General features: G+C 41.8%; 1 long non-coding RNA gene across 15 annotated transcripts in view; it reads left to right on the top strand.

The window, feature by feature from the left end:
• The window catches only part of LOC105034755 (uncharacterized), a 144,233-nt gene that overhangs the window by 41,340 nt on the left and 76,035 nt on the right, over positions 1-26,858 (top strand). The window contains exon 3 of one of the 15 annotated variants that reach the window (XR_012141531.1): positions 23,659-23,821. The exons of the other annotated variants lie outside the window; for them this stretch is intronic. This is a non-coding gene — a long non-coding RNA (uncharacterized lncRNA). The remainder of the gene's footprint in view (positions 1-23,658; positions 23,822-26,858) is intronic. 15 annotated transcript variants of the gene reach the window in all.

The raw sequence follows: 26,858 nt of genomic DNA, 5'->3' as shown, positions 1-26,858 counted from the left end.
CCGCGGGCCAGTATCCAAAGCAGTCCAGAGCCTTGGTGAATTTCCTAGTGGTAAAGGCGCCATCCGCCTACAATGCAATCCTTGGCCGACCCGGCCTCAATGCCCTCAGAGCTGTTGTTTCAACCTATCATTTGAAATTGAAGTTCCCCACCAACCAGGGGATTGGAGAAGTCCGGGGAGACCAAGCCCTGGCCAGACATTGCTACAACATCGCCTTGCAAAGGAGCGATCAAGCGGACCTCTGTCCGGTCGATGGATTGGATGCTCGCGATGACCTCACTGAAGAGAGGGGCGGTCCTATCGAAGACCTAATACCAATCCCTTTGAATGATGGGAACACGGAGCATGTGGTGTTAATTGGCTCCAACCTGGGGGAGGAGGTGCGGACGCGTCTCGTAGATTTCCTTCGAAGGAATGCGGACGTTTTCGCATGGGTCCCGACGGATATGCCGGGGATCGACACAGAAGTCATGGAACATCATCTGGTGGTCGACCCTAAACATCGGCCTACAAAAGAAAAAATCCGGAGTCATGCCCCAGAGAGGCAGAAGGCGATAGCCGAGGAAATAGATAAGCTTCTTAAGGCCGGATTTATTAAGGAAGTCAATTATCCTGAGTGGATCTCCAATGTTGTTTTGGTCAAGAAAGCAAACGGCAAGTGGAGGATGTGTATCGACTTCAAAAAGCTGAATAAGGCTTGTCCAAAGGACAGCTATCCCCTTCCCAGAATCGACCAACTGGTGGACGCTACCTCAGGCCATGAGCTCCTAACTTTTATGGACGCGTTCTCCGGCTATAACCAGATTAGAATGGCATCGGAAGATGAAGAAAAGACAGCTTTCATCACTAATCGCGGCCTTTACTGCTACAGGGTCATGCCGTTCGGCCTCAAGAACGCGGGCGCCACCTATCAACGATTGGTGAACAAAATCTTCAAAGAGCAGATCGGCCGAAACATGGAGGTTTACGTGGACGATATGCTTGTAAAAAGCAGGTCTTCCAGAAATCATGTCGCCGACCTCGAGGAAACCTTTGGCGCTCTTCGAAAGTATAAAATGAAGCTGAACCCGACCAAATGTGCTTTCGGGGTAACTTCAGGAAAGTTCCTGGGCTTCATGGTATCAGGGCGCGGGATTGAGGCCAATCCAGAGAAAATTCGCGCCATCCAAGAGATGACCGCCCCAAGGTCGATCAAGGAGGTTCAGTACCTCACGGGGAGGATTGCGGCTCTTAATCGCTTTGTCGCGAGGTCGGCCGAACGATGTTTGCCCTTCTTTCAAACCCTCAAGCGGCCGAAGAACTTCTGTTGGACCTCTGAATGCCAACAGGCATTCGAAGAATTAAAAGGCTACCTTAGCTCACCCCCACTGCTGGCGAAGCCCGAACCTGAGGAGGAACTATCTTTGTACCTGGCAGTCTCTCCCACAGCCCTCGCAGCTGTCCTTGTCAAAGAAGAAATGAAAGTCCAACGGCCGGTCTACTACATTAGCCGTGCGCTGAGGGACGCCGAGACCAGGTATACTAAATTAGAAAAACTAACCTACGCCTTGTTGATTGCAACTCGGAGACTCCGACCTTACTTTCAAGGGCACACGGTGACGCTACTCACCGATCAACCGATCAAGGCGGTTTTGCACCGAGCCGATACCTCTGGAAGAATGGCAAAATGGGCAATCGAGCTCACAGAATTCGACATCAACTACAAACCTAGACCAGCAATCAAAGCCCAAATATTGGCAGATTTCATAGTAGAGTGCACCATCCCCGAGGAGGCCGAACCTGAGCAAAGCAAAGTTGACGACCTGAAGACTCAACCGAACTCCCCCAACGAAGAAGCCAGTCCCTCCGATTGCTTCTAGACCCTCTATGTGGACGGATCTTCCAACATGGCAGGCGCGGGTGCAGGCCTGATCTTGGTTAGCCCGGAGGGAGTCGTCGCGGAGTACGCTCTGCGTTTCGAGTTCCCCGCAACAAACAATGGAGCGGAATATGAAGCTCTGATTGCAGGATTAAGGGTCGCCAAAGAGCTTGGAATAGGTCAACTTCGGGTGCACAGCGACTCCCAACTTGTGGTGGGGCAAGTCAGCGGGAGCTATGAAGCACGGGAGGACAGTATGGCCAAATATCTTGAGAAAGTGAAGGAGTTCACCCCTACCTTTAGCAGTTTTGACATCAGGCAGATTCCAAGGTCGGAGAATACCAGAGCCGATCTTCTCTCCAAACTGGCGACATCGGCTCCGACCGAATTACCCAAAGGCGTCCTCTTTGAAGTTCTAAAACATCCGAGTACGGAAGAACCGCGGCCCATAATGGAGATCGACCACGAGCCCAGCTGGGTCGACCCACTGATAACCTATTTTGGGGATGGAATTCTCCCCCAAGACGCGAAAGAGGCCCGGAAACTCCGAAATCAAGCCTCCCGGTACATCCTTTATGAGGACAAATTATACAAAAGATCATACTCCTTGCCCCTCTTAAGGTGTCTCTGGCCCTCAGAAGCTGACTACGCTTTATGGGAAGTACACGAGGGGGCTTGCGGAAACCATTTGGGTGCCAGATCTTTATCCCACAAGCTACTCCGCCAAGGGTATTACTGGCCAACAATGCATCGTGATTCGATTGAATATGTCAAAAAGTGTGATCGATGCCAGAGATACGCCAACGTCCAGAGATAACCCGCTACCGAGCTCACACCTTTGAGTGCCCCATGGCCTTTTGCACAATGGGGGATGGATATTCTTGGCCCCTTTCCCATGGCGTCTGGGCAAAGGAAGTTCCTCCTTGTAGCGATTGACTACTTCACCAAATGGGTCGAGGCCGAACCACTAGCAAAAATCACAGAAGCGAAAGTACAAGATTTCGTTTGGAAGTCAATCGTGTGCAGGTTCGGTCTGCCTAGAACCCTAATCACTGATAACGGACGGCAATTCGCGGGAGCACGATTCGCCGAATTCTGTGAAGATCTAAACATCTCCCACAACTTCACATCAGTAGCCCACCCTCAGGCGAACGGCGAAGCTGAGGTAACTAACAGAACCCTGTTGCAGGGAATTAAGACAAGGCTGGAAAAAGCAAAAGGAACTTGGGCGGACGAGCTTTATCATGTGCTATGGGCGTATCGAACCATCCAGAGGCTACCTACGGGGGAGACTCCCTTTGCTTTAGCCTTCGGTACGGAAGCCGTCATCCCGATCGAGCTTAAGCTCCCGTCGGCACGAGTCGTGACATTCGATGAACCCCAAAATGCACAAAGTCTCAGAACCAACCTCGACCTGCTGGAAGAAAGGCGGGAGATTGCTCAGGTTCGAATGGCAGCCTACAGACAGAAAGTTGCCTGATATTACAACGCCTGGGTCAAGAGCAAAGCCTTTAAAGCAGGAGATCTGGTGCTTCGACGAGCTGCTGTCTCACAACCTCAGGACCGGGGAAGCTCGCCCCGAACTGGGAGGGACCTTATGAGGTCAAGGAAGTAGTTCGGTCCGGAACTTATTATCTCAAGGAGCTCGGAGGAGCCGACCTCCCGCGACCGTGGAGCTCAGAAAACTTACGGATGTACTACCAGTAACTTCGTTTTAGTCGAAGATCGCATACCCATGCGTCTTTAGACGATTCAAGCAAACTGTGTCAAAAACAAAAGGGCAATCTCATAAAGTCGAAGGCCCGGTTCTTTTAGACCGGATGGGGGGAGAGGCCTTACAACGCCCATATGTGCCCCCACAGTCCTGTTAGGGACAGGAGGAGAACCTCGCCCTAACTTGAGCAAAGTCGAAGGCTCGGTTCTTTTAGACCGGATGGGGGGAGAGGCCTTACAACGCCCATATGTGCCCCCACAGCCCTGTTAGGGACAGGAGGAGAACCTCGCCCTAACTTGAGCAAAGTCGAAGGCCCGGTTCTTTTAGACCGGATGGGGGGAGAGGCCTTACAACGCCCATATGTGCCCCCACAGCCCTGTTAGGGACAGGAGGAGAACCTCGCCCTAACTTGAGCAAAGTCGAAGGCCTGGTTTTTTTAGACCGGATGGGGGGAGAGGCCTTACAACGCCCATATGTGCCCCCACAGCCCTGTTAGGGACAGGAGGAGAACCTCGCCCTAACTTGAGCAAAGTCGAAGGCCCGGTTCTTTTAGACCGGATGGGGGGAGAGGCCTTACAACGCCCATATGTGCCCCCACAGCCCTGTTAGGGACAGGAGGAGAACCTCGCCCTAACTTGAGCAAAGTCAAAGGCCCGGTTCCTTTAGACCGGATGGGGGGAGAGGCTTTACAACGCCCTAATGTGCCCCCACAGCCATGTCAGGGACAGGAGGAGAACCTCGCCCTGACACGAGCAAAGTCGAAGGCCCGGTTCTTTTAGACCGGATGGGGGAGAAGCCTCACAGCGCCCTAACGCGCCCCCACAAGCCAGGCTGATAACGAGAGGAAAATCTCACGCCGGCTCGAGCAAAATGAAAGGTCCGGACTCCTACGGGAGCCGGGTTCCATCCACGACGCCAAAAAAGGTTTCATCCGGGCTCCTACGGGAGCCGGGTTCCGACGCCAAGGAAGGCTTCACCCGGACTCCTACGGGAGTCGGGTTCCATCCACGACGCCAAAAAAGGTTTCATCCGGGCTCCTACGGGAGCCGGGTTCCGACGCCAAGGAAGACTTCACCCGGACTCCTACGGGAGTCGGGTTCCATCGCCGACATCAGCCGCAGGACAACTCCGCCCGGACTCCTACGGGAGCCGGGCTCCACTAACAACAGCAACTGCCGATAGGCCTTGTCCAGATCCCTACGGGATCCGGACTTTGCCTACGACTTTGATTACAGGAAGACTCCGCCCTGACCCCTACGAGAGCCAGGCTACTCCAACTTCAGGAGGGCTTCTCCGTTCGGACTCCCAAGGGAGCCGAACTTAGCTCCGACTTAAGCATAGAAAAAACCCAAGCAAAAAAGGAAAGCAAACAGTGCCCGAAGGCAACGGAAGCTCGAACCCCCAAATTCAAGCCCTAGGAGGGACCTCAGGCCCAAAGGGCCCCAAGCGAACCTGCAACCGTCGACGGAATGACAATCGGGTATCTTCGAACGGCGTAAGAACCGAAAAGTAGCTCGGCAAATGGCAACCCCACATGAACAAAAGAGGTCGTCGACGACCTTGGGACGACGTGATGCAGACGAAGAGAAGGAAAGGAAAATGAAGAAGTTCGACAGACAACTATTTAATGCGAGATGCAGATGAGGTAACAAAATCTCTTTTTCATTTAACAAGAGTATACGTTACAGGACCCGATGGGTCAGGAAAAAAAAAAAAGAAGAAAAAGAAGAAGAAGAAGATACACGTCATCGCAAGCCTCGCAAACACGGTTCGGGAAGGGTGCACCAGAGGCCGCTCCGAGCTGCGAGCTCCTCTTCCCGTCTCTGTCCTTCTCGATCGCGTTCTCCAGTGCGTGTAACAGCTCTCGCCCCATCTCGCCTCATTCTGTCTCCGAAGTCCCAACCCTAGCAGGAAAAGGGTGGGATAGATCTCCGGAGGCGGTAAGGGCAACGGCGGCAGTAGCGAAGACCTGTTTCAAGAAGAACCGGAGTCACCTCGGAAGCGGTAGCGACGCTAGAGATGCGCCTCATCTCCGAATGCCCCACGACAGCCGCCACCCAAAATGCTCCGGCAAGGTCGGCATGCGCTACTTCCACCGTCCCCGCAACAAGTTCTACTGCCCCGCCGTCAACGCCGACCGCCTCCGGTCCCTCGGCCCCGACGGCGTCAAGGATCCCGTCATGGCTTATGACGACAGCTCTGCCCTCTTGACCGGTATCACCCCGCCTTGCTACTCCGAAATTTGCGGGCAGAATAACTTCACCGACAGCCCCCGTTATTAAACCCTTGTTGTTGAAGGAATTCTTCCCTGAGCCCCCTTTGAAACGACGGAGATTCTCATCGGCCGCCGTTCTCCTCCTCACCTTCCTAAAAATCCCCTCAAGAACAGCCTCCGGGGTAGAAGACATGGTGTAGGAACCCTCAGAGAAGGATTGGGGGGCTGAAGAAGGCAAGGACTGGTGCGAGGGAAGCAAGGCTCTCAGGCGAAAGAAGGGCGCCAGGATGAAGCCATGAAAGGACTAGGGGGTTTAAATAGCCGACGGATCCTAGCGCAGTTATGGCGGCGAGCCTTCCTGGGCCGACCGGTGCGTGCCACGTGTCGCGCTTATCCCCTTCATCGCTATCGAGGGTTGACCGTTCGCAAATTCCCGTGGCACGGCGCTTGGGGATCGCGTTTCGGCGGGGGTTCCGAAAAGACTCTTCAGGTCACCTTCACCGAAAAGCGGGCTCTGACGTACACACATTAAATGCCAAGATATCTGGAGGCGGCAGTGCGCCGGGTTCGAAGAGACGGTTCCGGCTGTACCCATCTCTCTCTGTACTTCCTTCGTTTGGAATTCAAACTCGGAAGTAGGGGGACTGGTGTTGGGTATAAAATACCCACAGCCGGAACCCTCAGCAGCATCAGCTACAGAACGGCTCCGCCCGAACTCCTACGGGAGTCGGGCTCCGCCTCCGACATCGGCTACAGAACGGCTCCGCCTCCGACATCGGCTACAGAACGGCTCCGCCCGAACTCCTACGGGAGCCGGGCTCCGCCTCCGACATCGGCTACAGAACGGCTCCGCCCGAACTCCTACGGGAGCCGGGCTCCGCCTCGGTATCAATTGCTGGTAAGCTCCGTCCGGACTCCCACGGGAGCCGGACTTCACCTTTGACTTTGATTGCAGAGGACTCTGCCCGGACTCCTACGGGAGTCGGACTCCGCCCGCAGCTTCAGCTCCGAGAGGGTTCCGCCCGGACTCCCACGGAAGTCGGGCTCCATCCACGACCCCAACCGACGGGAGGACCCCTCCCGGACCTCTACAGAGGCCGGACTCCGACCGCTGCCAAGCTTCAATCAACGGGTCCGCGCCCCCTGGCAGGTCACAATAACAACCATGATCCTGTTCCACTTCCTGTAGCGGGATTCCGCGCGGCTCCATCACCCCCTGTGGCGGACCCATTACTCTCTGACAGGCTGTGTCAACGGCCACGATTCTGCTCCACTCCCTGCGGCAGGTGCTGCACGACTCCACTACTCCCTGACAGCTAGCGGCAACGGACGCCGCTCCACTACCTGCAACTGGCTCTACGTGGCAGGCCGTGACAATAGCCACGTGTCTACTCCACTATCCTTCGCAATCAATTCCCCTGACCATGGGCGGCCCACTACCAGACGGTTACAAGCGTCGCCATCAATCCGTTGCCTCCTCTGCCTATAAAAGGGGGACCCAGATACGTTATTCTTTAAGCTCATTTCTTATCTCAAAACTCTGCTAAATTCTCCGTTCGAGCACTCCATTCTTGTTGAGGCAGAGAACTGACTTGAGCGTCGGAGGGTCTTGCCGGAGCAACCCCACCTCCGGTTTAGACTTCCCTTGCAGGTCCCGGCGGCGACCGCGGCTTCCCCGACTCCAGCTTCTCCGGCGCAAGTAGATTTTTGCACCAACATATTGTATCTCATACAATTTTTTGTTTGCAGAATCGAGTCGACTCGCCCTGGTACTCGAGTTGACTTGTCACAGTGAATCGGTTCGACTCTGAGACTGAGTTGACTCACCTGTGACGAACAGAAATCTATAGACCACGGTCTGCAGAATTTAGTCGGCTCATCTGCAAACAAGTCGATCTGCTAAGATCTCGAATCGACTCCAACAAAAAAGAGTTGACTCGCCAAGCACTCGAGTCGATCTGAACAAAAATCGAGTCGACTCCACGGGCGTGCCAGCCACAGTTTTAAGATTTTATGCAAAAAGAATCTAGGGTTTTGCAGAAATTAAATTTCAGATCATGTGTCAAAAAATAATATATCAGATATATCATTTATTGATCTAAAACACATAAAAATACATGTGTAATTAGGTCCAAAACATGTATCACATACAATTTTCCGTTCGCGGTTCTTCTTCATGAGAAACATCATAATCAGCACCTCTACACGTCATAAGAGAATCTATCGAATGGACAAAAGAAGAACTTTAATCCCTGCTTCCTCTTATGACCGGACGGCCATGGTGATTATCTCAATCTGATTACTAGGTTACTAAGATATTAATCTAACATATCACATATGTAATCAATTAAAATTCAGATCTAATTATCTTTCACATGACACACACATGAATAATAATTCAAATCTATGCATGCAATCATATATTGCATATATGAAATAATTTCAGCAACCATACTAGATCCAAATTAAATCCTATTTAACATATTCAGATCTGAAATTAATTTCAGACCTGAGCAACTCATAATTTATTTTAGATCTGAAACAATTTCAGATCCAAAATAATCCTGTAATCGCATTATAATATGTAGAAATTTTCAAATCTATCCATTAATTAATATTCTACATCATTCTCAGACAACTATTTGTCAGAACGATGTCAACGATTAATCAATCTTCAGATCTGATTTTTGCAAATCAGATTTCAGATCTGAATGGTTTCATGTTTGTATCAGAATCTGGCTTTGATACCACTGTTAGAAAGTGGGGTGGTTTCATGCGTTTGGTTTTAAAATTTTTCAACATAAAATTGATTATGTGCAGCGAAAGTAAATTAAATTAAATATTTTTAATTTAAAAATGCATCAGATCAGATATAAAAATCACGCACTGGATCTTGACATGAATATGTCACCGAAATCTAAAATCTGAAATAAAAAACAAAAGGTTAATAAAGTAAACTGGAGATCTGATCTCAATACCTTCGGATCCTGTGGATGTCCAGAGTTCCTGTCATAGTCGCACAAGCGTCCGGCCTCTACTGGTATCCACACGGAGATGCCTAATTGAAGCATCGAGGCCATCGGTGTGCTAGCACCTTGCAGGCCTCGCTCCTCAACTTTAGATCTAGATCTTCTTCTAGAATTCGAAGAAGAAGGCTGCATGAATCCTTTTGCATAGATCTGACAGGATCTGAACCGAACCACCAAGAAGAGGAAGAAGGTTCTTCTTCTCTCTCAAATCTCTTTCTAGATCTCAGATCAGATCTGAGATCAAGTGGAGCGTTGAGAATAGATGACTTGTGGCAAAAAGGGAGCGCTATCTCTATCTTACGCATGCCCTGTCCCCTTAATTTTTGTCGCACAAACATTATTACCCAACGTCCTAACCAACTCTAAAACCCTTAAATGATCAGATCAGATCTGATCTTGGGTGTGGAGATTAAGAGGAAGGGATGAGATGCGTTGAGATGGGAGAGGCGGCAAGAGAGAACTCACGTGAGTAATCTCAAGAAATTCCTACTTAGCGCACGCCCTTTATTTCTTTTGTTTTGTCGCACAACACAAAAGCCTCAATGCCCTTTCCAGATATGGATTATCCGTATTTGAATCAAATTCAAATATGGATAGAAATCTGGATGAGAGAGAGTCCCAGATAAGGTGGGGTGCCAACTATTGGCGCCCTTTTTCCTTCACGGGTGTAAGAAGCAAAAGGGGAAGCGTCTCCACGCGCTCCCTCCCTTTTTTTTGCATGAGATCAAGAAAGAGAAGCCTAGTAAACTTAGGCTCAGTGGTTAGCATCAATTGGATCCAATTTGGATTCAATCTGAATCCAATTCGAGCCCGATTCGAATCTGATTCGAAAGGCTATTAATCTTGATCCAATCAAAATTGAAATCTAAATCTGATTTGAATAATTAAATCCAATTAGCCTTAAATTAAATCAAGTCCAATTAAATTAAATCTGATTTAAATTAATTAGGACTTGGTCCATAATTTAATCAGGCTCAAATAAATTGCAACACTTACAATTAAGTCCCTCTACCAACAATTAACAGTTGCTACATTTGTAACACTTACAAATTAGCAGTTTTCAAAATTCAAACTATTAATCCAATTGATAATTTGAATATGTTGCCCAGCTATGCAACCCAAAAGGGGGGTGAATTGGATTTTTGAAAATTTAAAATTAATCTAGAACCATAAGGATTAAGTAATAAAAGGCAAGTTAGTTGAAGTGAGTGATTTAAGCAAAGTGAAGATATTAGATGTAAGAGTGCAAGAAAGAAAAGAAAATAAGATAGAGAACAAGTAAGCACACCACAAACAATCAAGATTTATAGTGGTTCGGTGCCAATCTTGCACCTACATCCACTCCCCAATCTTCTACTTGGGAATTAAATCCACTAAACCGTATTCAACAAGAATACTATCTCCGACTCTAGCTATCTCAAGCTAGAACACTTGTTTTTCGGATACAAGCCAACCTAATACAATCCGATTCAAGGTTCGGATCAACCTTTCCACGTTTTGGAACCCTTCCATAACTAAAGATCAACTCAAAAATAGAGTATAACAGTTAATCACACGGAAATACAAATATAGCTCCTTTAATGAGCAAATAAAGTTTTAAATACACTTTACACAATAATGAAGAAGCTTTTCTGATTCTCCTCAAGGTTGTTGAAGATTTGAATGAGCTCTTGAGGGGTTGGTGAACTTGAAATGAAAGCTTCTTTAACTTCAAGAAGGCTCTTTGCTTAGGGCTGAAATGAATGCTTGAAAAATCTTCTTTATTCTCTCCTTTTAAGTGTCTTTTATAGCTTTAAATGATGGTGGAGAGTGATCTGGGTAGTTTTAGAGTCGTTGGAGATCATTAAATAAGCATTAAATGCGCCAAAACGAGCTGAAAAACTACTAATTACGGAGTTTTTCCATCGTTGGGGTTGACTCATAGGGTCGACTCATACACATGAGTCGACTCATGGGGTCGATTACTGTGGCACAGAATAGAAAATGATTGTTCTGTAATTTTGGCGTGCACAGCAACAGAGGTCGACTCATAGGGTCGACTCATGCACAGAGATCGACTCAATTGGATGTGCCAGCAAAAAAACGGCGTGCCGTTCAGCTCCATTTGACATGAGTCGACTCATGGGGTCGATTCAATTTTATAAACATTATTTTTTTTAAAATATACATTCAAAAATTGTGAAATTTCCTCCAATAGATCACAAATCTTCTGTTCTTGCTTTTGAGGTTTTCGAATTAGGACTTGATAAAATTACGATTTTGCTTCTGAAAAATAATAAATCTTTTTTCAAGCCAAAATCATTAGTAACTCCCTCAAATATTTTGTAATCATCAAAATCAATTTAAGGAGCAACAATCTCTCCTTTTTTGATGATGACAAAATACTTGAGCAAGAGCAGAGTATAACATATATAAAGCATTAAATATGAATTTCAAATTTATGAAGATGCATCACTTAAACATCATAGCCAGTTATTTGAATGAAATGCATTATGAGTAGTTTGAAAATCAATTTGAAATTTGCTTATTAGATCATTTGCTTTGAAAATTGCTGACAATTTTGGTTTTTTTGACACATTTGCTTTGACAATTTTGCTTGCTCATTTGCTTTAACAATTTTGCTTATTGCTCTCGATTCTATTTCTCTATTACTTATTGCTCGATCTCGATTTTTGATTATCTACTCCCTCTTTTTGACAGCATCAATTAAGATCTTAAGGGATTTTGAAGAGAGAAAAAAAGATAACATAAAGGACATATTTTCTCTACTCCTTTTTGATACCATATTTTATTTCTTTACTCCCCCCTCTTTTATTGTTTTTCTCTAGTCTCCCTCACTATAGCAATTATAAAAGACATCAATTTGCTCATTTAGAAGATATTGCTATGCATGATATTTCATCACACATATACGAGTCATTTTTCATATCTTATAATTAAAATATTTTAATTGATCCCATTCATAAATTGAAATTCAAAGCATAAAAAATATATATATCAAAATGTGACTGAATACATTAAGTCAAAATACATAGATCAGACAAAAATCATGGATAACAACTATCCAAGAGTCAGTCAGCCAACAAAATACAAAGGTCATAAGATAGATCCTAGATAAAAATAAAAAATAAAAAAGATTAACTATTCTAGATCTAATAGATATCATGGCTAGAGGGATCAGAATCTGAAGAGTCAGAGATATGATGAGGAGATGTGGGATCAAATCTACGGACACGACCTCGACCACGTCTGCCTCGGCCACGGGTAGAAGTACCGGCACGAGTAGAGGGGCGAGAGGATCCTGGAGCCTGGGAAGCTACGGACTGTGCTAGAAGAGAAAGTCTGATGGTGTCCAAAAGATCCAAGGCTCTCGACACAGACTGCATCAGAATACTAAACTGAGTAGAGACAGTCTCACTGGAGCCCCTGATCTCTCTTCTCAAAAAGTCAAATCCATTCTTTAAAACTCTTCGAAGTCTAGCCGCCTCTGCAGATAGGTTTGAGACCTCCGTGATATTCTCTTGCGGCTGGGGATAGGTTAAGGCTAAAACTTGTCCCTGCAAATTTAAAACTCTACCTGTCAGTTTCAAAATATATCCCTCAAGCTGCTCATTACGTATGGACTGAGCAGTGAGCATCTGAAAAACAATAGAGATATGAGGGATCAAAGTCTGGTCTGAGTTATCTTGAGATGTCGACCTCTGAGCAAAGACTGAGGTGGCAAATTGCTGAGATAAAATAGAGGCAACACGCAGGAACATCAGCTCAATCTGATCATCTGCAAGTTTGAACTCTGAAGGATGTATCCTGCTCCCTGATTGTGGAACTGAAGCATGCCTCCTCATTGACTCTAAGGGACCAGCCTCGTGATCAAACACGAACTAAATGTCAGGAGATGCTCTGTGATCACGAGGAGTTGGAGACGGTGTCTCCTCCTCTGCTTTTTTCTTGACACCCTTTGACCAACTGCCATCAGTTTTTGAAAAACCCATGCAGTGCAGTGTGTGGCGGTTGATGGTGTCAGAATGAGACAATCTAGTAACTGTCTCCTCCTCAAAACTGATTTCGAACCTTCTAAAGACCAGGGTGAGTGCCATACCATAAGGCAAGTGAGCCTTAGACCTGTTCAGGGTCTCTCTCATGACTTCAAACATTAAAGCAGGAAGGTTTAAGGGGGTCTTAGTGATCACATGGTACATGATGCAAATGTCCCTATCAGATAGGAGGTCATGTCTGCCACTCCTAGGGACAAAAAGCTTGGTCACCATGTGATGTAAAAGCCTCATTTCCACTGAAAGTATCTTGGCTTCTAATTTATTTAAATTACCAGTAAAAGTTCTGCCTAAGATAGCATTAATTTCTTCTTCTTTAATTGGGAGCTCCATATTAGTATAGCCTTCACAAGGCAAGTACAGAATTTGTCCCAAATGCAAAGGATCAAGAATAATATCAACACCTTTTACTGTAGACTTTACTGTTTCATTGAAGTAACTTAAATTCAAATAAAATTGTCTGACCAGATCAACATAAGTGTTTTCTTTCAAGAGACAGTAAAATCCTCATCTTTGATTTTTAATCTTTGATCCAATAGAGAATCCTTCTTTTTCAAAAAATCTGAAATCTATATTCTTCCTGGGTTCCACTTTTCGATCAGAGAGAGGTATCTTGCTTGGACTGATTGGGGATTGTGTAGAAGCTGAAGCAGGACCTGGAGCTGGGATTGGAGCAGGAGAGGGCTCGGCTGCCATTCTTTTTCTGCGCTCAGTTTCTTCCAACCCGCGAACAGATTTTCTTTTCTGTGGGAGCTTCATTTTGGGAGCCATTTGGACAAGGACTTGCAAGGAGTTTAGGAGACTAAATAAGGTAGAGAGGAAAGGATTCTAGTGGAAAAACTAAGATTTTGGAGAGGTGAAGCGCCGATTTGGAGAAGAGAAGTAGAATCTAGGGCAAGCTCGAACCGCCTAAACGAGAAAGAAAGAGGAGAAGAAGTTGGTTCCTAAACGGGCGATTTGAATGGAGAAAATCGGTGGGAAGAAAGATTTGAGAGAAATCTTCGGTTTGAGGGAGAAGAGAGGGAGAGCTTTTGGTTCGGTGGGAGGAAGAAGAAGAAGGGCTGAGTCGGCTCAAAGAAAATTTTTCAATAAAAAGAAAGCGCCCGAAGGGTTTTGACAGAATTACAAGTTTACCCTAGGGTTGACTCATGGCACAGAAAACTTCATAAGAATGATGGAAAAATTTAAAAAAATCTGAAACTTTGAGGGAAAAGTGTCTACCTAGAGATTGATCATGTGAAGTACAGTTTTGAGCTTTTAAGAGAAAAGAAGAGATGAGAATTGAGCTCAACAAATTTGGTTCAATGAATGTTTGGCATTAAGAACTTGGAATTAGAGAGATACTTAAGCTGATGGATCAAAGATTCCTAGTTCTCTTCTAATTTCACAAAATTTATCTTCACTTAAGGCCTTGGTAAAAATATCAGCCAATTGTTTCTTAGTACATGTACAGTCAAGAATTATATTATTGTTTTGAACATGTTCTCTTATTAAATGTTGTCTAATTTCAATATGTTTTGATCTAGAGTGCTGAATTGGATTTTTAGTTAGATTGATAGCACTAGTGTTATCACATCTTATGGGAGTTTTATTGATTTTGATGCTAAAGTCCTCAAGTTGTTGCTTAATCCACAAGATTTGAGCACAACAACTTCCGGCTGCAATGTATTCGGCTTCGGCCGTAGACAATGCCACCGAATTTTGCTTCTTGCTAAACCAAGAGATTAAGTTAACTCCAAGGAATTGATAAGTTCTACTAGTATTTTTTTTTATCTAATCTACACCCAGCAAAATCGGCATCTGAATATCTTATGAAGTTAATTGATGAGTCTTTAGAATATCATAGTCCTAGAGTTTGTGTACCATTTAAATATCTAAAGATTCTTTTAACTGCATTTAAGTGTGATTCTTTTGGATTTGATTGAAAGCGAGCTCAAAGACATACACTAAACATAATATCTGGTTTACTAGCAGTTAAATACAATAGAGAATCAATCATGCCTCTATAAAATTTCAAGTCTATATTTTTACCTCCATCCTTGTCAAGCTTATATGATGAGCTCATGGGTGTACCAATTGCTTTGGAACCCTCCATTCCAAATCTTTTGAGTAGTTCTCTTGTATATTTGCTTTAAGTGATGGAGATTCCTTTTTTTGTTTGTTTGATTTGGAGTTCGAGGAAGAATGTAAGTTCTCCTATCATGTTCATCTCGAACTCTCCCTGCATGAGCTTAGCAAAATCTTGACAAAGAGTTTCATTAGTAGATCCAAAAATAATATCATCAACGTATATTTGTATAACTAAGATATCATCTTGATTTTTTTTAATGAAAAGGATTGTGTCTACATTTTCTCTTGAAAAATCATTATTAAGCAAAAATTTACTTAACCTTTCATACCAAGCCCTAGGTGCTTGTTTCAAACCGTATAATGCTTTGTTTAATTTAAAAATATGATTAGAAAAAGCATGATTTTCAAAATCGGGAGGTTGTTCTACATAAACTTCTTCAGCAATATATCCATTTAGAAAAGCACTTTTGACATCCATTTGGAATAACTTAAAATTCATTAAGCAAGCATATGTAAGTAAAAGTCTAATTGCTTCTAATCTAACCACATGTGCAAAGGTCTCATCAAAATCAATTCTCTCTTTTTGATTATAATCCTTTACAACTAATCTTACTTTATTCCTAATTATATTTTCATGTTCATCCAGTTTATTTCTATATACCCATTTTGTGCCAATTACTGGATAATTTTTAGATCTTGATACTAAAGTCCATACATTATTTCTTTCGAATTGATTAAGTTCTTCTTGCATTTCATTTATCCAATTATAATTTTTTTCAGCTTCATCTATGGTTTTAGGTTCATAATAAGAAACAAATGCAAAATGATTATATGCATCTCTAAGAGAGGAATGAGTTCTTACCCCATGTGTAGGATCATCAATGATCAATTCTTTGGGGTGATTATGATCATATCTCTATTCTTTAAGTAGATCATTTGAGCCTTGAGGTTGTTCTTGTTGTTCTTCACTTTCATCCTCTTATTTGTTTTCATGTTCTTCTTCATTTTGAATTGTTGAGTCTTTTAGGGTGATCTCCTTCATCCCTTCTATAAGAGGATCTGCATCATCAATATCTTCATTTTTTCTTGAAGGAAGATCGTTAGTTTGATCAAAAATAACATGTATTGACTCCTCTACTACTAAAGTTCTTTTGTTAAAAACTCTAAAAGCTTTGCTAGAAGAGTAACCAAGAAAAATAGCTTCATCGGATTTTGCATCAAATTTTTTTAATCTTTCTTTATCATTGTTCAAAACAAAACATCGGCAATCAAAAATATGAAAATATGCAACGTTTAGTTTTCTTCCTTTCCAAAGCTCATAGAGAGTTTTTTTAAAATTGGTCTAATTAAAGAACGGTTTAATATGTAACATACCGTGTTAATTGCTTCCACCCAAAAATATCTTGGGAGGTTGCTTCACATAGCATAGTACGGGCTATTTCTTGAAGGGTTCTATTTTTTCTTTCTACAACCCCATTTTGTTGGGATGTCCTAGGTACTGAAAAGTTATAATCAATACCTTTTTCTTCACAAAATTTTTCAAAATCTTGATTTTCAAATTCGGTTCCATGATCACTTCTAATATTTTGAATTGAAAAATCTTTTTAATTAGTGACTTTTCGATAAAATTTTGAGAACACATGAAAAGTTTCATCCTTATGTGCCAAAAAGAAGATCCATGTAAAACGAGAGAAATCATTAATAATCACAAAGCCATATCGTTTTCCACCTAAACTAGTAGTTCCAGTGGGTTCAAATAAATCCATGTGCAATAGTTCTAATGGTCTAGAAGTTGAAACAATATTTTTGAATTTGAATGAGACTCTTGTTTGTTTACCTAGTTGGCATGCATCACAAATTCTATCCTTTTCAAAATTCAATTTGGGTAAGTCGGTAACCAATTTTTTTTTAATAAGTTTCGAAAGTGAATGCATGCTAATATGTGCAAGCCTACGATGCCAAAGCCAATTAGACTCATTAATCTTGACATTCAAGGCTACCAGGCATTGTATATTTATTTTGGAAAGATCATTTAAGTCTTCCATATAGACATTATCATGTCTGTGCCCAACAAATTTAATGCCTTCATCAATAGGACTAGTTACTATGCATAATGAAGATTCAAAAATGACTTTGTATCCTTTATCACAAAATTGACTGATGCTTAATAGATTATGTTTCAAACCATCTACTAATAAAATATTTTCAATATACTTGGAGGGAGTGATACCAATGTTACATATACCGATGATCTTTCCTTTGCCATTGTCTCCAAAGATGACCATCCCTCCATCTTTAGCATCAAGTGTGATGAATTGGGATTCATCACCAGTCATGTGTCTTGAGCACCCGCTATCAAGATACTATTTTCGATTTGTTCTTTGGGATGCAAGACACCTACATACAAAAATCAAGTTTTGACTTTAGGTATCCAAATTTTCTTAGGTCTTCTTTGGTTAGTCACAATGGTTCTTTTTGGAACCTATATATTCTTCACATTAGAATTTTCAGATTTGTTAGAAAATATATATAAGATTTGTGTCCTACGTTACCACATTTAAAGCAAGTAATATTTGAAAACTTGTTGTGTGATGAGTTTACAAAAATATTTTTCAGAAATTTTTGTTTCTTTAAAGGGTTATATCCAAGACCGGCTTTATCATAAATGGCCTTTTGATTGTCAAGTATCATTTGAAGTTTATTTGAACTTAAAAGTGAACTTTTCGACCATTGGTTTTAACTTGGAAATCTCATTTTTTAAGTTCAGATTTTTTTGAGACAAGATTGATTTTTCATTTGAAATAATCTCATTTTCTTTTAGTAAAGATTGATTCTTTGATTTCAATTCTTTGTTCTTTACCTCTAGCTTCTTTAGTTCATCAATTAGATCATAAAACGCTTCATGAAGTTCTTCAAAAGTAAAGTCATTAGGAGTTTCAGTGTTTACCTCATTTTCATGTGCCATCAGGTACAAGTTGGCTTGTTCATTTGAATCTTCTTCTTCGGAGCTTGACTCATCACTTTCGCTCCATATAGCCATCATAGTCTTTTTTCTGTACTTCTTGGGATCCTTCTTAAGTTGTGAACATTCAGACTTAAAGTGTCTCCGGCTTTTTACATTCATAACAAATAAGGGGTTGCTCTTTATCCTTCTCTTTGCTATGTTCTCTTTTTGTAGGTGGCCTCTTCCTCATTCTTTGTCTTCTTTTCTTCAAAAATTTCTTAAATTTTCTAGTAATGAGGGCCATTTTTTCATCCTGCTCTTCATTTTCCATATTATCAGATTCCTCATCAAGTTGAGCAGTAGATTTGAGGGCGATTGTTCTCTTCTTTTCGATATCTTCTTCTTGATGTTGTTTCATGCTTAGCTCGTGTGTCATTAGCGATCCTAGAAGCTCCTCCAAAGGTAAGATATTCAGATCTTTGGCTTCTTGGATTGCGGTCACTTTGGCCTCCCAAGTCCTTGGTAAAGACCCAAGAATCTTTCTCACGAGATCACTGTTAGAATAAGACTTATCAAGACTTTTTAGATCATTAATAATATCAGTAAAATGAGTAAATATTTCAGTTATGGATTCATCATGCTCCATTTTAAAGAGTTCATATTTATGCACAAGTATGTTAATTTTTGATTCCTTCACTTGATTAATTCCTTCATGAGTTACTTCTAATCTATCCCATATTTCCTTAGCTGACATGCATGTTGAAATACGATTGAATTCATTAGCATCTAGAGCACAATATAAAAATTCATGGCTTTTGCATTAAGTTTAGCTTTTTTCTTGTCAACCTCATCCCATTCTTTTTCGGGTTTGGTTGATTCCACATCATCAATTATTTTAGTAGATGTGTGTGGTCCATTTATTATGATACTCCACATATCATAGTCAAGTGCTTGAATAAAGATTTTCATCCGAGCTTTTCAATAGGTATAATTTGACTCATTGAAAAGTGGAGGTCGGTTTGTGGACTGTCCCTCGGCTAGTGAAGCACCAATGCAGCAGGTGGAACTTAACTGAAGGCAAAGTTCAAATATTAGTTAGGTTCAAATGTTAGTTAGCTAATAACAGAATTTGTTGTTATAATAACAATATAACAGATTTTGTTGGATTAGTTGTGAGGTGTTGTACGAATTTGAGCATCTACTGCTATAAATAAGCTGGCTCGGAACATTGTGAAGGATTCTGAAAATGAAATAAGAAACCAAGCCTCTTTCCCTCCCAATTTTCTTCTCTTCTGATCTTAGTTCTTGCATTCTTGAATTTCCAAATCCTATCTACAATTTTATCCACTTCAATTGGTATCAGAGCCACTATCTTCGTACCTGTGGGCATCTCAAGCCAGCAGCAATGGCGGATAACACCAGAGGGATTGAGTTGCGCCGTGTGGAGGAGTCGTTGCGGCAGTCCACAAAGGACGCATTTCAGAGGATTGAAACCATTGAAGGAGTTTGAGCAGAATGGAGGACATGATGCTGCAATTATCGCGGCAGCAGAGCGAGGTGATGTAGAAATTGCAAGATGGAAGCCCATCAGGTAAGACCAACACAAATCCTCCTACTTATCAAGCTCCTACTAGGTTCTCCAAGGTGGAATTTCCTAGATTTAGTGGAGATGAAGTTAAGGGTTGGATTTGTCGTTGTGAACAATTCTTTTCTTTGGATGGAACTCCTAATGATATGCATGTTAAGTTAGCCTCAATGCATCTTGATGGCCAAGCTTTGCAATGGCATCAAAATTGGATGAGAAATAGGAATTCTTTGATGATTCCAAGCTGGAAAGAATTTGTTGAAGGATTGTTGATTAGATTTCATGAAGAGGGCCTTCGAAGACCTTGTGTCTGACCTCAAAAGGTTGCAGCAAACAGGCACTCTTAGTGAATATATACAAGCCTTTGATGTTCTTTTGAGTAAAACTAATATATCAGAGGATCTTGCTACGAGTTTTTTTTTAGGGGGTTTAGAAGATTCATTGGAAATGCATGTGAGGTTGTTTTCTCCAAAAACATTGCAACAAGCATATTTTGTGCTAAGCTTCAAAGTGCAGCTTGGGATGCCAAGAAAAAAGGGGTTCTGAGAACATCAACCAAGGTAATAAACAGTGAAGTGAAGTGTAGCAACCCTCATGATAGTTCAAGAACTGCATCCTGGGTGCCATACAAGGGAAACACCAACTAAAACAGGGCAATTCTTCCACCCTCATCTTCTCCAAGATTGCTACCCACACCACCGGTTAGAAAATTGATTTGAGGCTAATGCCAAGTCAACTAGACAAGGAGTATCAGCTAAGGAGATGGATGATAGGAAAGCTAAACGTTTATGCATGTGGTGTGAAGAAAAGTTCCTCCCTGGGCACAAATGTCAGAGGAAACATCTTTACAGACTTTATTTACATGAACCAGATGAACTTGAGGAAGAAGTACAAGAAGCTGGTGACATTTCAGCTATTGAGGATGTTAAAGATGAAACACCTCATTATCTGTTCATGCCTTGTTGGGAAAGATGAGTAATCAAGACAATCAGACAATGAGGTTACAAGGATGGTACAAGAAGAGAATGATGCATATACTCGTGGATTCAGGCAGCGCACACAATTTCTTGGATGTGTCCTTTGCCAAAAGGGTAGGGTGTACGGTTAAAGAAATTGATCCCTTGTTAGTAGAAGTAGCTAATGGTGCAAGGCTGAAGTGTGTTAGTAAATGTGGCACTTTCCAGTGGTCCATGCAGGGAATACAATTCGAATCATCAGTTTTCTTACTACCTCTTAGTGGGTGTGACATGATTTTAGGGGTGCAATGGCTATTTACTTTGGGAGATATCAAGTGGAATTTCCAGCAATTTAAAATGGAATTTTGGTGGCAAAAGCGGCTAGTCACTCTACAAGGTATTAGCTCCTCCCAAATCACATCAATAGAGCCACAACAACTCAATCAGTTGCTACTTAAAAGGAATGCATATTCAGAGGTATATTTGTGCCTAATGAGAACTTTGAACCTAGAGAAGTCTGACAATTCAGCAAAGTCACTTAAGGAAGGAGCAGCTGAATATCAGTTACAAGATTTGCTACAGATCTATGAGGATGTATTCCAAGAGCCTAAAACTCTACCACCTTCCATAATTTTTGATCATAGGATAAATTTGAAAGAAGGAACACAACTAATTAACATTAGGCCATACAAACATTCTACTCTGCAAAAGGATGTGATTGAGGAATTAATTAAGGAAATGATGGAGAATGGAGTCATTCAGCATAGCTCAAGTCCTTATGCTTCACCAGTGATCTTAGTTAAGCAGAAAGACAATACATGGAGAATGTGCATTGATTATAGGGAGCTAAACAAGAATACCATCAAGGACAAATACGCTATACCTATAATAGAGGAACTCCTAGATGAACTAGATGGTGCTACTATTTTCTCTGAGCTTGATTTAAGGTCAGGATATCATCAAGTCAGGATGTTCAAATCAGATATTCATAAGACAGCATTTAGAACTCATCATGGGCATTATGAGTTCCTTGTCATGCCTTTTGGACTCACAAATGCCCCCTCGACATTTCAGAGATTATGAATGAAGTCTTTGAAAAATTTTTGAGGAAGTTTGTGCTTGTTTTCTTCGATGATATTCTAGTTTACAGTCAGAATATGGAACAACATTTAGTACACCTTCAACAAATTCTGCACACTCAGGAAAAACAGATTGTATGCTAAAAAGAGTAAATGTACCTTTGGTGGAAACAAGTTGAATATTTGGGGTACTTAATCACAGCTGAAGGAGTTGCAACTGATCCGACGAAGATTGCAGCAATAGTTGAGTGGCCCAGACCAATTTCGGTCAAGCAGTTAAGGAGTTTTTTGGGTTTAGCTGGCTATTACAGAAGATTTATTGCTAAATTTGGACAGATCAGTAAACCTTTGACTAACTTACTAAAGAAAGGGGATTTTAAGTGGACTAGTGAGGCTGAAGCATCTTTCCAGCAGCTCAAAACGGTACTTGCACAAACTCCAGTTTTAGCATTACCAAATTTTTCCCTACCATTTACTGTAGAGACAGATGCTAGTGGAACTGGGATGGGGGCTGTTCTCATGCAAAATGGACATCCAATTGCTTACTTAAGTAAGACTTTCTCCGATAAACATTTGTCATTATCCACCTATGAGAAGGAGATGCTTACATTGGTACTAGCTGTGACAAAATGAGCTCATTATTTGGTAGGAAGACATTTTATAGTTAAAACAGATTACAAAAGCTTAAAATTCCTTTTGGAGCAAAGATTGAATACACCTAGCCAGCATACCTGGTTAACAAAACTGCTGGGATATGACTTTGAGATATGCTATAAACAAGGAAAAGAGAATATGGCTGCAGATGCACTTTTAAGGATACAAAATTCACAGCTGCTCTCCATCAGTGCCATACCTCATGAAAATGAATTAATGAACTTGATTCAAGAAAGTTGGAAAGCAGATCCAAAATTACAGCAATTAATATAGGAAATGGAGGTTGAACCACATTCCCACTTACCATATACCTGGTACCAACAACAACTTAGAAGAAAAGGAAGGTTAGTGATTGGCCCAAACCAGAGCTTAAGAAATTAGTTGATACAACAGTTTCAAGATACAGCTATTGGAGGTCATTCGGGTATGCAAGGAACTTACAAAAGAATTAGTGCAGTATTCCACTGGAAGGGAATGCAACAAGACATTAGACAGTATGTTAGACACTGTGATATTTGTCAAAGGTGCAAATTTGAAAATGTTGTTTATCCAGGATTTCTACAACCACTACCTATACCTGAGAGACCTTGGCAAGAGGTGTCTATGGACTTTATTGAGGGACTACCTAAATCAGATGGCAAGGAGGTGGTGATGGTGGTAGTTGACAGATTAACCAAATATAGTCATTTTGTGCCACTTTCTTATCCCTACATTGCTGCAACTGTGGCTGCTGCATTCACTAACAATATATTCAAATTACATGGACTTCCAAACATTTTGGTCAGTGATAGGGATCCTGTATTCATGAGCAGTTTCTGGCAGGAGTTTTTCAAAACACAGGGAGTCCAGTTGAATATGTCAACTGCTTATCATCCAGAGTCAGATGGCCAGACAGAGGTTGTAAACAAATGCTTAGAAACATACCTTAGATGTATGTGTATAGAGAAACCCAAGTTGTGGAGCAGATGGCTTGGTCTTGCAGAGTACTGGTACAATACTAATTTTCACTCTTCAATACAAACAACTCCTTTTGAAGCCTTATATGGATATCCGCCACCCCTCCACCTTCCATATTTTCCTAAAGACTCTAAGGATAAGGAAGTTGATCAGGTATTGCTAGAGAGAGAGGCTATACTTGATGTTCTCAAGTATCATTTGAAGAGAGCTCAAGGTCGCATGAAGCAGCTAGAAGATAAGCACAGAACAGAGAGAAAGCTGGAGATTGGTGATTTGGTGTATGTCAAGCTTAGACCTTACAGGCAAACAACAGTAGATAAGAGAAGCAATCAAAAGCTGTCACCTATTTACTGTGGTCCATTTCGAATAATTGATCAAGTTGGACCAGTTGCTTGTACCTTAGATTTGCCTACTGATGCTTTAATATACCCTACCTTTCATGTGTCCATGCTTAAGAGAAAGCTGGGTAAATTGCTAAAAGCTGTTACTGATCTACCACTCAGTTACCAGCCTGATGTTTCTTTTCCCATTGTGATTCTGAACAGGAGGATTGTTAAGAGGAGAAATGCTGCTGCGGTTCAGATTCTGGTGCAGTGGAATGATTCATCTCCTTCTGAAGCCACTTGGGAGTTATGGGAAGACATTAAAAGGCGATTCCCTGACTTTAACCTTGAGGACAAAGTTGCTTGAGGGGGGGAATTGCAGCAGGTGGAACTTAACTGAAGGCAAAGTTCAAATATTAGTTAGGTTCAAATGTTAGTTAGCTAATAATAGAATTTGTTGTTATAATAACAATATAACAGAATTTGTTGGATTAGTTGTGAGATGTTGTACAAATTTGAGCATTTACTGCTATAAATAAGCTGGCTCGGAACATTATGAAGGATTCTGAAAATGAAATAAGAATCCAAGCCTCTTTCCCTCCCAACTTTCTTCTCTTCTGATCTTAGTTCTTGCATTCTTGAATTTCCAAATCCTATCTACAGTTCTATCCACTTCAATCAACTTGAGTTGCCATAGATCTTTAGCTCTTTGATGGTTAAATCAAAGTAGGGCTAGAGCATCGGGCTCTGATACCACTTGTTGCCCGGCTATGCAACCCAAGAGGGGGGGTGAATTGGGTTTTTGAAAATTTAAAATTATTCTAGAACCACAAGGATTAAGTAATAAAAGGTAAGTTAGTTGAAGTGAGTGATTTAAGCAAAGTGAAGATATTAGATGCAAGAGTGTCAGAAGGAAAAGAAAATAAGATAGAGAACAAGTAAGTACATCACAAACAATCAAGATTTATAGTGGTTCGGTGCCAACCTTGCACCTATATCCACTCCCCAAGCTCTTACTTGGGAATTCAAATCCACTAAATCGTATTCAACAAAAATATAACGTCGGTACCTCCGACTCTAGCTATCTCAAGCTAGAACACTTGTTTTTCGGGTACAAGCCAACCCAATACAATCCGATTCAAGGTTCGGATCAACCTTTTCACATTTTGGAATCCTTCCAAAATTAAAGATCAACTCAAAAACAAAGTATAACAGTTAATCACACGAAAATACAAATGTAGCTCCTTTAATGAGCAAATAAAGTTTTAAATATACTTTACACAACAATGAAGAAGCTTTTCTGATTTTCCTCAAGGTTGTTGAAGACTTGAATGAGCTCTTGAGGGGTTGGTGAACTTGAAATGAAAGCTTCTTTAACTTCAAGAAGGCTCTTTGCTTAAGGCTGAAATGAATGCTTAAAAAATCTTCTTTATTCTCTCCTTTAAGTACCTTTTATAGCTTCAAATGATGGTGGAGAGTGATCTGGGTAGTTTAGAGCCGTTGGAGATCATTAAATGAGCATTAAATAGGCCAAAATGAGTTGAAAAACTAGCCGTTACGGAGTTTTTCCGTCGTAGGGATCGACTCATAGGATGGACTCATACACATGAGTCGACTCATGGGGTCGACTACTGTGGCATAGAACAGAAAATGATTATTCTGTAATTTTGGCATGCACAGCAACAGAGGTCGACTCATAGGGTCAACTCATACAAAGGGGTCGACTCAATTGGGTGTGTCAGCCAAAAAACAGCGTGCCGTTCAACCCCATTTGACATGAGTCGACTCATGGGATCGACTCAATTTTATAAACATTATTTTCTTTTAAAATATACATTCAAAAATTATGAAATTTTCTCCAATAGATCACAAATCTTCTGTTCTTGCTCTTGAGGGTTTCGAATTAGGACTTGATAAAATTACGATTTTGCCCCTGAAAAATAATAAATCTTTTTCCAAGCCAAAATCATTAGTAACCCCCTCAAATACTTTGTAATCATCAAAATCAATTCAAGGAGCAACATAATATGATCCAAGCCATTGATCAGGATATGCTCCTTTTGTGTGTGACCCCTTAGATTCTATTATGTCTGGTAGTGAGACATACCGTGATCTCTATCACAGTATCATCGAAACTCCTTTCGATAGGCTGGAACGATTCTAACTCACCCCGACAAGAATTGTTGATTCGAAAACGATCCTAGTGAGTTCTCTCGATCCACCAGTGGTGCCTAGCTGCATGTAGTGGTAATCCAGCAGAACAGAAGAATGAATTTTTAGGTACAGTTACCATATGATACAGTCTCTCTATCGTGAGCCTACTAGACGAAGGTCATGGAGAACTCGTTAAATCCCATCGTTAGTCATATGCTAGATTGGTTCGACTCAAGTTCATTTGTGAATCTCGTGAAAATTTTTTTCCAATATTCGCACTTACTCTGGTCAGAGATTTTCTGAACTCAGTCTTGCCAATCATATAGGACTACTTTTCTACTAAGGTCGATAGATTCTATTTAGGTGCATCCTACTCAAACAGCAAACTTGAACCTACTATAGCCAACATACACAGCAAGAACCCGAATGGCTAGGGACCAAAGGAACGTGCGGTCAAACTAAGTAGCCTCGCTGTGAATAGCCAACATACCGCAGGTCAAAGGACTAGTCACACTATTGCAACATCGAGAAAATCGTTGACGAATGAGTAGACATCCAAGTGGTTTCTCGTATTGGTCACGCTCAGTGCAAGTTGTTCTCTAACAACCACCTGCACTTTCATCCTAATGTATCTACACTATAGATTCGAGACTCATCTGTTCGAAGGGAGATGACTCGTGCACCGATCTAACTGGATCGATCACTGTCCTTCGTGATGATCTTTCGATCGGAAGTATTTAAAAATTAACCACTAATGATGTATGTCTCAAATTTTCAACATTTTGAGAATTTACAAAATCATCTTTATTAATTTTTAGGATAAATCATGGACACATACAACATGATTGGTAATAAAAATACCTGTCAAGTACAAAAACATGCCCTAGAGAAAGGTATGTGTCAGCTAAGATTGGCTTCTAGGGCATACATCTAACAAGGAGGAGAGTCAAACAGCAGATCATAGGCTCCATGTGGCATTTATTTGGGTAAAACAACTTTGCTGTGTTATAAGAGTTCCTAGCAGTGGTCAACATGCATAGATTTGATGCCCATGGATAAAATGGTGTATGGTGATGCAATTGTAGAAAATATAAGTCCCATGTTAGTCATGGATGTGATGGCTATTGTTGTCGAGATCTTACAAAATGCAGTTAAGACTGTATGATCAAGTTGACTCTAGTGATCTAGAATGGATTCCTAGATTGGGATCGGTAAGGATCTTATGATCCCAATCCAAATCAGGTCGTGCTTTTACAAATTAAAGCTAT

Source organism: Elaeis guineensis, chromosome 5, assembly GCF_000442705.2.
Source record: "Elaeis guineensis isolate ETL-2024a chromosome 5, EG11, whole genome shotgun sequence".
Classification (NCBI taxonomy): Eukaryota; Viridiplantae; Streptophyta; class Magnoliopsida; order Arecales; family Arecaceae; genus Elaeis; species Elaeis guineensis.
Note: the sequence above shows the minus strand (reverse complement) of the source record. Positions and strands in the feature narration are given on the sequence as shown.